Raw genomic sequence first — 18,299 nt, 5'->3', positions numbered from 1 at the left:
TGGTCCGCTCTCAATGAGTGAGAAGAGACACAAGGGGAGGCTGGACAAGCCCTTCTTTCCTCGGATTCTTGTCACTCTTCAAAAACACGATTAGGAATCGACACGCCCTAGTGAACTTGGGTTACGTGCGACCGCAACAAGCAAAAAAACTATGTGGTTCTTGTGGTTCTTTCCTTGAGTGATACAGAACACTGCCAAAGCTCTGATACCAATGTAAGGTGCAGCGGAATGAATGTTTGCGCTTTGCTCAAGATGAGTGCTCCAAATTGTGCTTAAGGTTCCTTTTGTTCTTATGGAAGGTAGAGCCTTCCGTTCTTAATGAGAGAATGCTATGATCACAAACAAAGTGAATGGACACTGTGCGTGCAAGTGTATGAGACTGAGAGATAGAGAGAGGAGAAATACGACACCAGAGACGTAAAACCCTCCTCCGAAGGCCCCACTCTCGTCCGCGAGAGTGGTCTACTTATGATTACATAAACTGGTACAAATTGAATGCATGTGACTGATGCAAGTCTAGGCTATGTCGGCGATGACGACGGGGATGGCGACACCGACCTAAGGGCTGAAATCTGCAATCTTTTATCTGCTGTCCAAAAACACTATGGGCTGAAATCTGCTGTTGCCGAAAACGCTAAGGAAAACGCTGATTTTGCGGGTCTTTAGGGCTGAAAAACTGCATCTATTGTAGGGCTGAAAACTGATGATCTTTGGGCTGAATCTGCTACTCTTTTAGGGCTGAATCTGCTACTCCCTTAGGGCTGAATCTGCAGGTGCTTCATGGCTGAAAAACGCTGCATGGCTGAGGTTGTATCTGCTGAAAACTGTTGCCAAAAGCTGCCAATTTTCAGCCACACAATTTCAGCCCTGGTTTTGCGTAGAAAAAGCAGGTCCATACAACTTAGCGTAAAAAGCGGAATTTCGTACACAGCCACGTCAGCACCTGCCAGCGGATTATACGGCGCGTTTGGCGGGATCTGCCACGTCAACAGTGCAGATTTTCTGCCAGCTGGGGAGTGTGGGTGTGTATGCTCTGCTGCCCATTGTAAGGCCAGCCACGTCACCGGTTTGTGATATACCCCCCTCTTGAAAGCATTGTAATCGCCCTTGATTACACACGGAAGCCATAAACTGTCTTAGCAGACACTGATTGTTAGTACCGACGCACTAGGAACACACATCTAGCACATGTACCAATCGACAGTCACATCACAGGACATTACTTGACATCACGTGACAAATCACATTCAAATATTTATTTGGATCTCAGACCATGATTAATCAGCAACGTACTTAGCAATCGCATCTAGATCTACTCGGGACCTCATAGATGCCCGATTAACTAATCCTTATTGCAATCACGTCTATCGAGATCTTTCAGACCGAAATGCTACAGTCATTTCGTCTTCAGTTCCTACACTTAGACAAGTCAAGAACAATTCAGTATCATATATCGAGAATTCCAATTCATAAAGTCATATAGCATAATACTGTCAGCTCACAGTATCCTTAAAACTCAAAAGAGACATCAATGACTTTAGTATCAAAAATCGGGGCAATCTGTTGACAAAGGAGTGGAGCGACTCCCCTCTTGTGCGTACCCGCTGCACCAAATTCCGCCCAGCTGAGTTCGGGGTTCAATTTGGAATAGACTATGCTAAACCAAATGCTTCAAGGTAAAGATTCACAATCTGAGGAGTATCTGTCAGGTCCTCCTGCTCCATCCACTTCGCATCCAATGCGAGATAGTTCTTGAATTTAACCAAGAACCGCCTTATCATTTTACCTTTTACCTTTTACCTTTCTATCTTTATGTGCCAAACTCTGTTTTGAAATGAGTATCTCCTCGTTTTCCTCCACTTTGGGTTGCTCATCGGGCTCCGAACATTGGGCACATCGCCTTTAAAAGGCTTCAGGAGAGACTCACATGAAAAGCATTCTGAATTCTCCAAGTATCGGGCAACTTCAGTCGAAAGGAGACATCATTTGTCTTTTCGGAAATTTGGAAAGGTCCTTAGTATCTCATGCTAAGCTTTGGAAGAAGCCGCTCCTTTCCCTTTTTCTTTCTCAAGCGTGCCTTCTCAAAACATAAGAGCACCCAATCATTCTCCTTTAATTTCAAGTCGCGACGATGCCGATTTGCTGTCTTTTTGTGCCTGTCTTGAGATTTCTGCAAAGCCTCCCGGACCTTGGCAAAAGCCGTGTCCAAGTCCCGTGTGTACTCGTCAGCTTCAAAAATCTTATCTTTCGTGCTTAGGAAGGGTGGAACCTTCGTAGCACCTTTAATAATTTCAAATGGCACCTTCTCCGTCGAAGAGTGAATCGTGTTATTGTAGGCAAATTCCACCAAGAGCAAATACTTTTCCCATTGAGTCTTCTGGTCCAAGATGTAAGACTTCAATAAATCCAGTACGATTGAATTTGCAATTTCCGATTGCCCATCTGTCTGCAGGCGGAAAGATGACGAGAACTACAACCGCGTGCCAATGTTTTCCCAAATAGCCTTCCAAAACAAACTCGTGAATCTAGGGTCTCTGTTGGAGACAATTACCTTAGGCATGCCACGTAATCTGAAGATCTAGATCACAAACAGTCTCACTAAGTGATCCGGCTTGATTGTTTTCTTCACTGGAATGAAATGAGCTTGCTTCCTAAATCTGTCAATAACAGTCCAGATACCATCGTGCCCACTTTGTGTTCTCGGGAGATCAAAAATGAAATCCATTGCAATACTTTCCCAGGGGCGGCTGGGTATGGGTAAAGGTTGTACCAATCCCTGTGCTTTATGCTTGTCAAACTTGACCTTCTGGCATACCAAGCAACTGCGTACAAAATCGTCCACGTCTTTCTTGAGTCTTCGGCCAAAAGAAGTCTCTCTCCACACCTTTCAAGGTGGTAGCAATGTCGCGGTGACCCGTAAAAGGTGGACAGTGGCATTCAGTTAGAACCTTTTGCCTTAATGGTTGTGTATCGCACAACATGGTTTTCTTCATTAAGTAGCCATCCCGAATGGAATATCCCGCTACTACCTCCCCATTCCGTATCTGAGTGAAAATATCTGCAAAATCTGTATCTGTGGCATGCTGATCGACTATATCTTCGCAGCTCCTATGATGTATCGCAGAAATAGCCAGAGCCAATGGCTTCCGGGACAAATCATCCCCCACCAAGTTCTTTTGCCCCTGCACGTGGACAATTTGGAAGTGACGAGATGTTTGCCCACTACATCTGCTTTTCCGATAGCTGCTTCCGTTGACAAGTAGCGTAAACTCTGGTGATCTGTGAAGACCGTAAAATCAGCTCCGAGTAGGTAATGTCGCCACTGAGTAAGAGCATAGATAACCGCCAAAAGCTCTTTCTCATATATATGTGCTATCAATTCCAACCTTGAGAACAATCGGCTCTCGTAGGCAATGACATGGCCTTCTTGGATTAAGACCACACCCAGACTACGACCACGAGCATCACAATATACTTCAAATGACATCTGCAAATCCGGCAAAGTCAAAACTAGTCCTGTAGTCAATTTCTCTTTTAATATCTGAAAGGCAGTCACCTCTGTGGGTCCCCACGAGAAAAGGACTCATTTCTGTGTCAAAATATGCAAAGGAGAAGCAACCTCTGCAAACTTTCTAGTGAACCGCCGATAGTAAAAACATAAGCCCAAGAAGCTTCTAACTTCATGGACATTCTTTAAATCGGGCCAATCACGCATAGTCTCTACCTTGGCCGGGTAGACTCACACGGTAAGGTGGCCGATTCAGTGGTGTGCTTCCAAGTATCACATCAATGGTATGATCCTCAGAACGAGCTGATGGCAACTCGCCCAGTAGGCCCTCAAAAAAGCAATCGGCATGAGTGTGGAGAAAATCTTGGCGTTCTTTTTCTAGATCAGGCATATTTGTCCTATGATCATCATTCAACTCTTTCAAAAAGATCGAGTAAACAAACAGACTAGATTTCATTAATTTTGAAACGGCCGAAGCCGATACAATAGGGACAAACTCGCCCTTAAGTTTCACATCAAGTACAATGGTTCGGCCCTATTCTGTAGTCAAAGTCGCTTTTCTCGCCCGATAGTCGACCACATCGTTGTTCTTATGGTACCAGGGAATTCCCACGAAGACATCACAACCTTCCAAGGCCATTATGTAGAAGTCCTCGTGCCCCAAATACCCCTGACAATCCACCCGAAGTTTGCCAATGACAAGTGCAATGGCTACGTCCCTGTCGGTTGCCGCTAGAACTGCCTCTGCTAGTGGTCCCATCCGATCAGGTGTCATCTCAAGCCGCGCCGCCAACTCAAGTGAAATGAAGTTTGCCTTGGCTCCTCCATCAGAGAAAATAGGGCTTCTTGATCTTTCACTTTGTCCCAAGCTCGGCAAAGTTGTGTACTCTCATCAATCGTGCTTGGGTTAGTACCTATGCAATCTGGAACCAATCCTGCTTTCATCTTGCCTTTCCGTCCACCTTCCTAAGCTGCTTTTGAACTCTCTAGCCTTTCTTCATCTTGTTCTTTCTGTGCCTTTTTAGGGCACTTCGCGGAGATATGTCCTTGTTTCCCGCATCCAAAACACTTTCCCTCTTTAATGTAGTTGGCTCTCTCCCGAGGAGTTAGCCGGGGTCGTGCATCCTTATCTTTCTGATCTTGGGGACTCTTCTTCTTTCTACTTTCATTTTTTGAAGTCTGCTCGGTTTTCTGCGTCATGATCTCATTTGTGGGTTGAGTCAAATTGCCTGAGTGTATGGCAAAGCCCCAATTCGCATGACTCATCAGTTCTTGAATAGAATCTGACTTTTGCTCTAAGCAGTGATCTCGGATCTCCGTGGGAAGTCCCAAGGTAAACCGCTCAATCTGTTCTTTAAACGAGATTTTAAATGAAGAAGCTGGTAGAAAAGAGCTCCAAAAATCTCTCACAATATGCGTCCAAGGTATCATTCTTGGTCATCCAAAGATAGTTCCAAGCAGTTCGTATGTCGCGTTCGTACTCCTGAGTCAACCAAGAAGAAGTAAAAAGCCTTTAAAATTTCAACCATTTAATTGGCGCTTTCTTGTTCAATAGAAGAGTGGACCACCATGTTCAAGCATTTCCCTTGAAGTAAGAGGTAGCCCTCCGAATCTTAGAGTGCTCAGAGTAATGCCCTCCAGAGAAAGCTATATCAAACTGCTATATGAAGGCCAAAGCCCTCGAAGCATCTCAGAATCCAAAAAAAGTGTCAAATTTAATCGATTGTCCACCTTCTTTAAATTCTCAAACTTTCTTGCTTTTATCCTCCAGAAAGTCATACTAGTTGTCTTTATAGAAATTCTTCTTCTTTGCATAAAATCTGTGATCGGAGTCCGAACTATCCAAAGACGAGTCCTTTGTAGAACTGTCAAAAACTGGGCGGAACTTAGGCTTCTTTGCCTTTTTCTTGCCCTTTTTGAAGCTTTGCTTTTTGCTTCACTTTTCCCCTTTCCTGTCTTCTTCGCTCGAGTCAGAAGAGCTAGAAGAACTAGAAGAAGAAGAAGAAGAAGAAGAGGATACTCCTTCAAATCTGACACGCTTCTTTTGTTTTCTTTGCCAAGGCAAAAGCAGAATGACGACCCAAATAACCTGAGAAGTCAGTTCCTTTCTTCTGCTTTTTGTCGTGCTTTTTGGCTTTGTTACTTGCATCAAAAAGCTGGGTAATCCGTGTATCAACCACCTCTTCCAATTCTTGCTTTGTAAACATCCTTGGAGTAGGAGATTTCTTGAGTGCCGGTTTGAGGGGTGGTTCTGTAACCTTCCACCACTAAGAGTGCACTTTGTCAAAGGATGTCTGCGTCAAAAATTTTGCAAATTTTAGATCCTTCGCAATGTTGATCATCATCTTTGTCGCATCGTCAACCAATTGTCGACGCTTCATCTCTTCAATCTCCGCCTGAGTAGGCCGAGGCGGGCCATACTCCTCGTGAGAATCTTCTTCGTGATCTCTTCCCGCATTCCCAGATGCGGAAGAAGTCAACTGCTCCCTGTTTGAATCCACAAGTGTCGCGAGAAAAGGATCGGACTTCCCGGTAGAAGAGAAATCGGCCGTGCTCTAATACCACTGTAACAAACTTGGACACTCCAAGTAAAGATCCTACCGCGACACAACAGAGATTCACTTCAAAACAGTTCACAGTTTACAATTGATTCGACACGACCAAGCGAAGTTCCGTGCCTAGAGATATTGGCCCCAAAGACTAGCGCCCCTTTCAATATTTCTTTTTGTATTAATCTGTGTTCAAAGTACAAGAGAGTCAAAGGGTTCACTCTCAGACTCTACATCCAGATGCTCTGAGAAGTGAGGCCCTGCTCACTTATTTATCGGTTACAAGGGATACCCAAACGCAGAGCCCCAAAAGCAGTAAGTGAAAAGCCTTCAAAAATAAAGCAACTATTGCCAAAAGCTGCCAATTTTCAGCCACACAATTTGAGCCTTGCTTTTGTGTAGAAAAAGCAGGTCCATACAGCTCAACGTAAAAAGCAAAATTCCGTACACAATCACGTAAGCACCTGCCAGCGGATTTTACGGTGCATTTTGCGGGATCTGCCACGTCAGCAATGCTGCGCCGGCCGATGTCACCAACCAGTGGCAATTCCATTTTTGTTTATTTTCTCTTTCTTTGGGGAATTTCGTTTGTTTTATCTTTTGGAAACACCCCTCTGGAAATCTAACTGCCCTGATAGCCAGTGTGGAACTGTTCAGAGAGAGTCCAAGCTTGAGGGCTAAAGAGCACTAAGGTTGGACAAGGACTATGGTTAGCCAAAGTGGGGTCATTGGCCAGCCAAAGCGGAATCCTTTGCTACATAGGCTACATTTCAGTTATGGGTGTGGCTGCAGTGTACAAAGAGGGTCAGATGACCTAGAAGAATGTAATAGCAGAAACTCCTAAATTTTAGGGACTACTATTTTTGGACGGCAAAATGTCTTCGCGTCATTACGTGCAGTTTGACATGGGGATCATTTTCTTACTCTGAGGCTAAGTCAACAGAGGCTGCAGGTGAGATATTTTTAGACCTGAGGGTCTAAAGTGGGAAAATGCACAAATGAGTGACACTTGGCACTCTGAGGCAAGTTTACTACCTAAAGAGAAGGCAAAAACGTGATTTTCAGCTGTGAGCTCGTTTTTTAGTGCTGTCACAAGTGGAAGAGCTTCAATGGAGTGTTGGCTTATCCTCTATGTACAGTGAGGTGCAGGATGTCATGACCTGCACACCTCTCACTGCTCTCTCTCCCCTATTCTTTATGGTTATGCCCCTCTAGTGGGCTCATCAGATTGACCATGTACAGTTGTGTGGGTTCATGCGCGATTGCCGAGGCAAGAGCCTCTTGCACAGGTATTGGATTAGCTAGCGACTAATCCCCCGCAGGTACAAGTAATTCGGAGAGGTTTCACGTGCGAAATCTCGTCCGATTCAAAGGGCAAGTAGCCCTACAGGTGCAGGAGCTCGAGGACTTGCTACAGATGCGACCGGTACGCGAAACGGAGCCCGAAACAGTGAATTACAGCCTGATGTGTATTTTTGCAGGTTTAGGGTTTTGACCCTAAACGGACCCTAATACCCCGAGGAGGTTCGGGGACACGAGGGGACCGCTGTACAGGTGATCTGGCGCATTTTCAGGGCAGAAAACAAAGAATTCAACGTGCTGTAGATTCTCGCCAGGTTTTGCAAAGTATCTGTATGCGTCGGGAAAGTCATCTAATGCGTGGGGATACTGACTGTGAAGGGTCCTAGTACAATTATGCTATTGAAATCGGGCCAGAACAAAAGAAATTCAGCCCAGATTGTGCGGGGCAACTTGTAGGGAACCACAACTTTTATTCCCTCTTTTAAAGAATAAAGAAATACCGAAAGGGACGCCTACTTAGGGGCCAATCTGGTGTCTAACTCGCATGCAGATGCATTCTACCATCTGTATCCCATTCCCCTCTCTTGTGTCATTATAGCACAGGTAGAATAGACGACTAATAATGGGTGAAAGCTAAATCAAGGTTTGAAGTAAAGTCTACCGCCCTTTTTGAAGTTAATAGGCCGGTTACAGCCGAGGAGTGTGATGTGTATGCTTTGCTGCCCATTGTAAGGCCAGCCACATCACCGGTTTGTGACATCAGCAATTAATCGTGCTTTCCCTGCGCTCGCATGCCGGCTCCTCATTGGATGCATGGGAGTGGGTTCAGGTGGCTGACCTGGCAATCATCAGACGGCTGCAGCTGAGATTCCGGCCAATAATGGCAGAGTAGGTAGACGGCCATGATCTCCTGCCCCGCGACCGCCGACCTTGACGAGACAGTAACACCCCTCTCTCTCTCTCTCTCTCTCTCTCTCTCTCTCTCTCTGTGCGCACACGCACACACACACACAGACGCATACATGCACCGTTCATGAGATGGCAGGGCTTTACGGACCTGAAGTGTATGTAGCCTTGGCGTGTCGTCTACAGCTGAGCCTCCCAGAAAGCCTCTCTATCGACCTTCAAAATTTCAATTCCAGCCACTTTCCCTCTAGAATTTTCCACATTATGTTTTGGAAAAGAAAATTACCAAAATGCCACTCAGATTTGGAGAAGTACCCAAAACACCCTTAACTTTCACAAAGTCCCAACCTATTTGACAGCAAAACAATCTTAGTGAGTGAAAAAACTTTTGCCAAAATATAAAAGGTGAGAGAGAGGGAGAAAACCAAGGGGTGAAACAGAGGAGGAAAATGGGGAATTTTGCAAAAGAGGCTTACACCAAACGTGTTTCGCAATTAGCTCTTTAGTGGTGTAAACCATAGGTGTAGGAGGGTTTAAATAGGTGCCCACTAAGAGTGGAGGAGTTCCCAAGATAATAAGTACAAAGTTTAAAGAGGAAGAGGGAAGAATTTTATACTTTAATGAGGTACTTTTTTTAGGAAAAGGAGGGAAAAGGAAAGCTTAAGAGTGGAATTAAGAGGGCACAAAAAATGAGGACTTGACCAAAACTTGGAGAGAAAATGACAGTAAAAAAATGTGTAACTACGGTCAAGGGCAAGGGTCTAAGGCTATGGTAAAGGATAGGGGAGATGAAGGTGTAGTCGTGCTCAAGTTATGAGGGGGCGGCAAGGAGATGGAAAAGGGAAGCTCTTTTGAGAGAAGGTTGCCAAGATTAGGTGCATTAAGCCAACAAATGACCGGTTTAGAGACAAGGGAGAGTTCGGAGTTGTTCTCTAAACGTTTAGAGAGAGATTGATTAATGGAACGGGCTAGGTTGAGTTTGCGGATAAAGGGTGAGAAGGGGATTTTGACAATGGATGGTGGGGCTTCATTGTTGTAATCCTTTTGAAGGAGAGAGGGCCTAGAGGCATAGGATACGTAGAGAAAGCAAGCCTTTAGAAAAGATGAAGGATAGCCTTTTGCCCTAAGCCTAGAGAAAAAAAGGTTGTGAATAGAAACAAAGCCCCCAAGTGAGCTTTCCCTAATTATAATATTCTCTTGAGCTCCGAAAAAATAAAGGTAATTTTTTGGTGGGTAGGGTACCAAGACTGCCAAGGGATATAGTTATAAGAGTTAAGAGATTTTTGGTGGCAATGCGTGTCCAAAACACCCCTAGAGCAAAAAGAGGGGCCTTTGAAAAAGTGTATGTCCATAATAAAAGCTTCGTGTGAGGAGATGAAGGGAGTGATCTTGATATGTGCCTAGAGAGGATGACCATAAAAATGGAGAAGCTTTTCTAAGCTAGAAGGGGGCCCATCCCAAACTCCAAAATCATCATCTACGAACCTCTTAAAATATAGGAGAGACGGGAAAGAGACAAGACTACCGCTTTCTTCCAAGGAGCAAAGAAAGAGACACGCATACACCACCGCAAAATTTGATTCCATGGTGGTGCCTTTAACCTGATGCCAGAACTTACCTTTGAAAGAGATGTGCTGATGGTTAAGAATGAGCGAAGCAAGGGATAGGATGAAGTTGACCTTAGGAGAGGGAAAGAGACCTTACATTTTCCCAAAATTCCCAAAAAAACCCTTGTGAATCCCCCAAACATCTCTCGCAAAGTTTTCTTTTGCAACTCTCCCCACAAGGTGATTGTCCACCCTTAAGAATGATGATAGAAGTAGGAATTTAGGTGGGTTTTGGGATTCAACAATTCATTATTTGTAGACACACATGCCCTTTTTCGTAAGCTCATTACTAAAAAGCTTTACGTCAAATGCTCAAAAGACAGATCTTGTTCTCAAAAAATTAATCTATATAAGATATCGGTGCAAAGGTATAATTAAATTTTTGAAATTTGAAGAGTATTTTGAGAATTTTTTGCTATTTTGGTATTTAAACTTTTAGAAAACATTGTTATTACACACACACATACACATACATAGAGAGAAAAGGGAAAAAGGGGTGGGGGGCAAAATTTTCTCTAGAGGACACATGAATTTTGTATATGAACATTGACATGTCTTGTTCAAGAGACAGAGAAATCTCAACATTTTCAAAGACCCAAAGCCAATAGAGTGGATTAATTTCAAGTTATGAAGCCCAAAGCCTATAGAGTGGATTAATTGACTTGATCCAAAGCTTCTCCACCAACATATAACTTATTGGCATTACCCACAATTTTGTTAGTTTTTCATTATCCTATAGAGTGGATTAATTGACTTGATCCAAAGCTTCTCCACCAACATCCAACTTATTGGCATCACCCACAATTTTGTTAGTTTTTCTTTATCCTAGCTTAACATATGAGAGCACATCATGAATGCTTGTCCGCACATTTAGGATGTTTAATAAGCAAAGATGTATCTAGACTTGCATAGAAGCATCTTGTCAATGCTTTGAGGAACACTTAATACCTAACGTTTTGGCTAGGTAAAGAATCTCAAAGTAACAATAAACATTCATATATCACAAAAACTTGGACCTAATCGTGAGACTTTTTACATGTTTGGAAGGAACCTTATTATCATCAACAAATGTGAAAGGAACCTCATTGTCATTAGCAAATGCACATCTCTACATGGTTTTGACTCAAGCATATTTGTGAGCCATAAATATGTGAATAAGTTACAAATGAAAAAGTTTTAGATCAACTCAGACATATTCCGAGTTGTGATGCACATGGTGCAAGTGATGCATATGTAAAGTTCGATATACAAGGGAATGCATCCATTTGGTGCTTGAAAGCTTGAAAAGCCAAACTAGTTTTCAAACATAAAGGATAGCCAACATGAAGTATAAGCTAATTATAAACCCTATGTTTGATCAAGTAGGTGTGATAAGAATTTTGAAAAAGGATATGAAGTTAGGGGCTTTGAATAGGTGCCAAATCTGATAAACCCACAAGAATTATTTGTGTTGGTACCATTTGAGGATAACGTGCTAGCCTTGAATAGGTGTACATGAGTAAACACTTAATCTTCTTTAACAAGAAGGACTTCTCATACAAAAACTTACCAAAACCTCCCTCAAATTTGTGGAAATATCCAAAATACTCCTCAAATTAAAAAAATCTAAATTATTTGGAGAATTTTTTAGAAAATTTCAAAATTCTGTTTGAGTCTTTTCCAAATTTTCCAAAATATCCTTTGTTATTTATGATATTTTTTTGTGGTGTACTAATATATATTTATTGTATAGTCGATAGGGAAAAATAATTCTCTATTTTTGGATCATCTCTCTAGATCTAACAAGTGATGTGAGATGCTAGGATTTTCTTCTTTGCGAGCATTTCCTAGCAAGCGCTTTTTGGAATCTGATGAGAAGATTCTGAAAAGATTTTAGAGAAAGAATATGAGAGAGAGAGAGAGAGAGAGAGAGAATGCATACCACAAAGACATATCCGATCTATTTTTGTCACTCTACCTCCCTCTCTCCTTATCTCCATTGAAAGAGAGATAGAGAGGTTGGGACATAGATCATTTTAGATCTTGGATAATTTGATCAAAACATCAATAAGATGAACATTCATTATTCATAGAAAGCATTACATTACATTTTCATATCCTAGTTTTGTAGTACTGTTGTCCTCTATGGGTAAGAAATTATTCACCATGCGCCCCAACTACTCCTTTAATTTCTCCTCATATGCCTTTGTCATGATCCCAACTGTCTTCCAACAAGTAATAGGGGATTGCTCCTTTTCATTCAAGCTTTGCAACGAGCGTATCTTGAACTTCGTGCACATTTGATAAAGGCCATACATTTCTATTGTCATCTTGACAACCTACTTGAACCATTGGGCTTCATATGTCGCTTGGCCGTTGGGAATAGCCTCCAACATATCCCAAGCATATTTAATGGATGTCTCAAAATTGTCAAACATTGTGGGGAAAGAGTAGTGCTCAACATTATCCATTGAGATGACTGATTTGACACCTCAACAACCTCATACCCTATGGCACAATGTAAACAAAAGCTACAAAACAATGCACGGTAATGTGATCAAGACAAAGAATATACATTAGAAATTATGTTAAATTTTTGACTCCACATAATCCTTCATCATTGGGATTCAAAACTACAAATACTCGGAGAAGAGAGAATATGTTTTATTGTAGAGGAAAGCGATTTAAAACCCACTTACATATCTATGGTAGGATATGTGCGCTCTTTACTGAGTGCATTGAAGACTTGAACCAATAACTGACTAGTAAAATAAACATTTTCTCATTTTGGCTTAAGCCTAAAACACGCAAGAATACAAAGTAAATGTGCTTACACGCAAGATACGATCGCTTGTGTGTAAGACGATCTTCAAAATCCAGGCTAGTACAAGTTGGTTCTTTGCACATTTGAATCTCATATATATTCACATGATTTCTTTCTCCATGTGATTCCACCTTGAAAACTTCATCCACTCCTTTGGCCCGACAAATCTCCTTTATCACCCTTGCCTTCAAAGCTAGAGTTGAAGCAATTTTACGAGTTGTCTCCACTGAAATTGTTATGCGGTACTTTGTTCATAGCCCATCTCAAGTGTTGGAACGATCACTCTACATTGGACTATGTAGTGACATCCTCACAATCTCATTTGAAGATGGAGTTGCCCAAATATGTGGAGTGCACTCCCCTGCAACTTGTTCCACTCGATACCCATCTTCATAGAATTTTGCACTTCCTCTAGAGAAAGGTTTGTGCCAATTTGCAATGGCCAAACGGCTGGTACTATCCCAGGTTGTGTGTCAATGTTGCTATCCAAAATATGGCAATGTAAGACGCGCTCATGACAAAACTAAAACCATTGGTGAACCATTACTTTGGGATGTTTGCGATATCCTTCAAAAGAGGGAACTTGCAATGAACCTGCCATATCTTCATCCACCGTTAGGCGCTCCACTACAAGTAACTTTGATGCCTGTGCGGGTGCGCCGAATAGCCCACATTGCTTTGTTGATCTTGTCTCCTTTACCATAGGCCCTCTCCCTTCATTCCTCTTAACATGCATGTTTGTAGACCCTTCACCTACAAAATTTATTTTCCTTGGTCGTCCACATGGTTGCCAATCTTTTGTGACTAAATTGTACTCTGGTCAATTGGTTGATTCATCCTCAACATTAATCACCTCTATTGGAAATCTCTTTTTTGAGAATTTTTGTTGTCGCCCATTAGAGTTGAGGATGTTCTATAGCAGGGAATTCCCTCGGTACCTTCATGTGTGACATGAGCTAATTGATTACTAAGTCGCTCGATAAGTCTTTGCAAAGATAGACCCTTCTCTAAATGTGCTCCCTCCAAGTACAAAATAGCATGAGTGATCTGCATAAGTGCATTTGCTAAGTCCATAGTGCATGCAATATCTACCTCTTGAATCCCTCTCCTTCCATCTAGTGCCCATGTTTACTTTCAACAAGATTTGTGTGCGGGGGTGTTTGGACTCTCCGTGTTGTTTTCAACGGAGTTCATGACGCCACCCCCCTGGGAAATGTGGATCTCCCACTAACTTAGCCATGAATCCATGTATACAATGTTTTTTCCCATACAATTATCTATCGCCACCATTGTCGTAGTAATCGGGCTTCGGCTACAACTACCTCCTTGATGTGAAGCACGTTGGGTGTGAAAGTGGTGAACGATCCGTGCAGAGTGCGAGGGAGAAGAAGCAGGAGACACAAGATGTGGGTGGAGAAACTGACTACTATACATTGTGAGAAAGCCCCTTATTCTACTATCTAGTAAAGAATAAGGTGTGTACAAGTGATGGGCACTCAAACGCCTCTGGCGCATCTAGCCACGGTAAGAGGCACATCGGTTTTATCCCAACAATCTCCACTAAAGGAAAAGTGTGCCAATAACTGGTACTATTATAAGACCTAGTGGTATGTACATGAGATATAGGGAGGAATCATGTCTCAACCTATGCCCAATGGCTCTCTCGAAGTTAATGCATGATGCCGTATAGGCTCTAGTAATGTGCAGAAGAGTATATCCGTGCTAGAATTAGCATGCATAGCCTCCATGTATCCTATAATGACTTGCATTTTTCCACGATGCATCATGCTAGTGTCAACCATCATACAATTGACAATCCCAACTACAAACACTCGCATTGTAGCTACTATACTAGTCTCGACACTAAGTGGTCGTACATGAGAGTACCGAAGGCTAATGACAAATGTATAATCTCTGCCATCATATCCATGGCAATCACATCAACACCATGTGCGGTGAACTCTACCAAACGATCCATGGCAAGCATCTCAAAGCTCATTGCATTAGCAATAGAACTAGTCACATATGAATGCGTCAATAGTGACTCCAAGGTAGTCATCACTCCCTCATCATCCATAGGGATTGTGTCCACATGCCTTGGAATCATTATATCACCCTCTAGTAGGAGATGTCCAAAAAATCCATATCGGTCATCTCCATGGTCGGAGGCATCTCTAACCTAAGAGGATCAATCTGGTGTGTCTCGCTACAGTATGGCTGCTCTAATTTTGCATCTACAAACATATCGTAAACAACACTCTGGAAAGATATGCGTCTAGTCTCTCCCTGACATGGATGTAATGTAACCAAAACTTTGGTGTATCGTACCTTAGATACATGCATAGTGTAGACCAAGCCACTCGGGTTCCCCGCGCAATCACTAGTGATCCACAATTCATCTAAAGAGACTGCTTTCTAAGCAGTTTTTGACATCCACTATCTATATCACATGTTGAACCATCAACAAGTGGCACACAACGAGGTCTCCCACTAGAAAAACTACTAAACCACTCATGACATGGTGTGATGTGGAAAGCAGTGTTGTCATCCAGTAACCATTGTTGAGAAAGTGTGCTATCCATAGACATATCTACAAGAGATATACTAGAGACAAGTGTGAGATCACAGTTAGTGGCATATACCGCCACTACAATTACCTTTCTAACATGTTTCAAAGCCACATATGTATCTCGCATACATGTCCTCAGCTACCTCATGCATCTGAAGAAATGTTGTCTATGTGCCCTATGTGACCACAATCCCAACATCTCAAGTGTCGACATGAACGAGACCGATGTCTCACATGAGTCACCTTCATGGACTCAAAATTTTCATGCATGTCAATTTCCATAAGGAAATGCGAAAATGGGGGATCAACTCTATCACCAAAACAATGTCAAAGTGGGATAAACAAGAGCTATGGCTCTATAACATATACAAGGGCAATGTGCAAAAACCAATGCCAAAGAGAAATTTACCAAAATGTGGACTAAAAGGAGCTCCTTACGGGAAGAAAGCACTCTCAAAAGAGCAACACTCATAGTGCTCAAGTACATCAACGCATGAAATCTCCCGCAGTAGATAACCACATTGTGCTCTACAATTGTCACATTGATGCAAGTCTCAATTGCCAAATGTACCTGGAATGCCATAAAATCTAATATCTAGCTAACCCGAATGATTTTCTCATATTAAACTGATCATTTAATGTGGGAGAATAAACGGGAACAAGAGCTAGAATAAAGACATGCTCTTCTAGATCTATCTCAGCAGGGGACCAAAAGGAGAGATGGTACATCTCAATAGGGGTCCAAACGGAGATGGTCTACCAAAGAGAAATATGTAATAAGTGCTTCTAAACCTATCTCAACAGGGGACCAAAAGGAGAAATGGTTGCATCTCAATAGGTGTCCAAAAGGAGACGGTCTATCAAAGAGAAATGTGCAATAAGTGCTTCTAGACTTATCTCAATAGGGGACCAAGAGGAGAGATGGTTACATCTCAATAGGCGTCCAAAAGGAGGTAGTCTATCAAAGAGAAATGTGCATCTAATAGAGCTCAAAAGACCTTAGGATTACCTTCATTAAAGACCTCCAAAGGTTAGGGTTAAAAGTCTTTAGACCTTAGGCAAGCTAGGGTTGTGCCCGAGGTGGGAACCCAGCCCAAGCTTGAGGGGCTCGTCATGCTTGGTGACTAAGGTGCTTGTTGTGCTTGCTGACTAAGGTGCTTGAGGTGCTTGTCGTGCTTGTTAACTAAGGTGCTTGTTATGCTTGATGAGGAAGGTGCTTGAGAAGCTTCCCATGCATGGGGGTAAGGTGCTTGAGTCAAAAAGAGACCCTACAAAGGAGGGGGAAAGCCCAAAGTTAGGGGAATCTTTTGACTGAACCTCCCACTCACCCAAAGGGCACCCCCTTTCTCAAGGGGCACATGGACACATTTCAGGCTCTCCCTATGCTTAGCCACATGGTGTGCTTGAATCCTATTGGCTTGGTTAAAGAGGGGTCCAATGAGATTCTAGTTCAATTCAATATATATCTAGATATTTTCAAGCTCTCTCTCTCACAAAGAGGTAAGGAGGACACTTGTCCTAATGCTACTCATGTTGCTTGAAATGCATTATGCATGTGATTGGCTAGCCTTAGAGGTCCAATGAGCTTCAAGATTGAGCAAAAAGGAGGGGTCAACCAAAGCAAGAAAGGGGTGTGCTTGGGGGTATACACCCTCTCACACACTCATTTTTCAAGCATGCTCACTTGGTGAAAGTAGAGAAACTCCACCTCCTTCTCCAAGCTTGTTGAGACGTTGAGTGCCTACACCAACACTCTTGGCTATGGAATGCAAATCCAACCAAGAGCCGTGCTTCAATGCTTAAGATTTCCATCTTCTCCATCTTCATTACTATGCTATTATGTATGCTAGCAAGAAGAGTGATGATAAGTACCCTCATTCTCTACCCTCATTCTCTACCCTCATTCTTAAGCATACATAACTCCTATGGAAACATTCCATAGGAAACATTCTTCCTCTTCTCTACCCTCATTCCCCACTAGCTCTCTCCACCTTCGAAGGTGTTTGAGGCCTTGGGACCGAGGCCGGGGATGGTTAATTCTTTTTTCAAAGTCTATGTTATGCTCGTGATGCATGAAGCTTTCCATCTTCATAGCATCACCAAGGTCACAAGGAACACAAAGATTGTATTATACCAAGTCTCTCTTGATGGGAGAATCTACAATACAAAAGCCTATTGGAGGGGGGACCGACCCCACATAAATCCGGTCCTCAATTGTTGTCAAGTTCTCTAAACTCTCTCTCTTGCAAAAGTATTGTTCATACCAAGTTAACTAGATACCATGTTTATGTTGCTACCATCAATTAAGTTCACCCGCTATGCTCACAAAGTAATCTCAAAAAAATGCTCTCTTTAATTCTCCTAATTCCGCTATTCTCAAGGTTCATAGGGCATTTCCATTACATGGAACCTGTAGAGTGAGTGGGAGAATGACTCAACCATTGCCAAAACTCAAGTCTGGCTACTTGTAACTCGTACCCACACGAGCATACATCAAAACTCTCTTCTATGAGAGTTGGTATGAGGACACCAATCTATTTTTGAAACTGAAAAAACTTGTCAAAGTGAGAGTTGAAATTTGTTTATTGTCAAAGTGGGAGTAAATCTCAACCACTAAAGAATCAAAGATACATACGTAAGAGTAAGTTGTAGATACGTAAAAAGCATGGCAAGAATCAGGGGAAAACGGACAAAGCTTCCCATAAAATTCAAGCAAAATTTCAAAAAATCTCACCAAAACCGCATAGGTCATAAACAAACAGTCAGTGTCTCAATAGAAAATCCACACATGGTATATATAAACTGCCCAAATCTTGGCAATCTAACTATTCATAGAAAAAACTACACAAAATGGTGCTGGATATATCTGTGAATTGACCCGCACTATCATACATGAGCACTATTGTTGTGCTACATAATTTACACTGAAAAGAACTCAACCTGTGAGAAAAATACTTGGAACATGTCACACTACGTCGTTGATCAAAATTCAAACACTGTAAAACGACCAACCACATGTAGCCACAAAAGGCATACAGCATATCCTCCGAGCTTT

At 42.4% G+C, this 18,299-nt stretch overlaps 1 protein-coding gene across 2 annotated transcripts in view; it reads right to left on the bottom strand.

Moving 5' to 3' along the window:
- The window catches only part of DEG14 (Trypsin family protein with PDZ domain-containing protein), an 88,454-nt gene extending 79,904 nt beyond the window's left edge, over window positions 1-8,550 (bottom strand). Inside the window, exon 1 of one of the 2 annotated variants that reach the window (XM_086485186.1) lies at window positions 8,417-8,550. The gene's annotated coding sequence lies outside the window, so the exon portion shown is untranslated. Of the gene's footprint in view, window positions 1-8,197; window positions 8,295-8,416 lie in introns of those variants that run through there. The other variant, XM_086485194.1, reaches the window with a different exon arrangement.
- Between the last annotated feature and the right edge of the window lie 9,749 nt (window positions 8,551-18,299).

The sequence above is a fragment of the Adiantum capillus-veneris genome, chromosome 2, assembly GCF_014529385.1.
Source record: "Adiantum capillus-veneris isolate H3 chromosome 2, ASM1452938v2, whole genome shotgun sequence".
NCBI lineage: Eukaryota > Viridiplantae > Streptophyta > Polypodiopsida > Polypodiales > Pteridaceae > Adiantum > Adiantum capillus-veneris.
The sequence above is the reverse complement of the archived record's forward strand: the minus strand, read 5'-3'. Positions and strand labels throughout refer to the sequence as shown.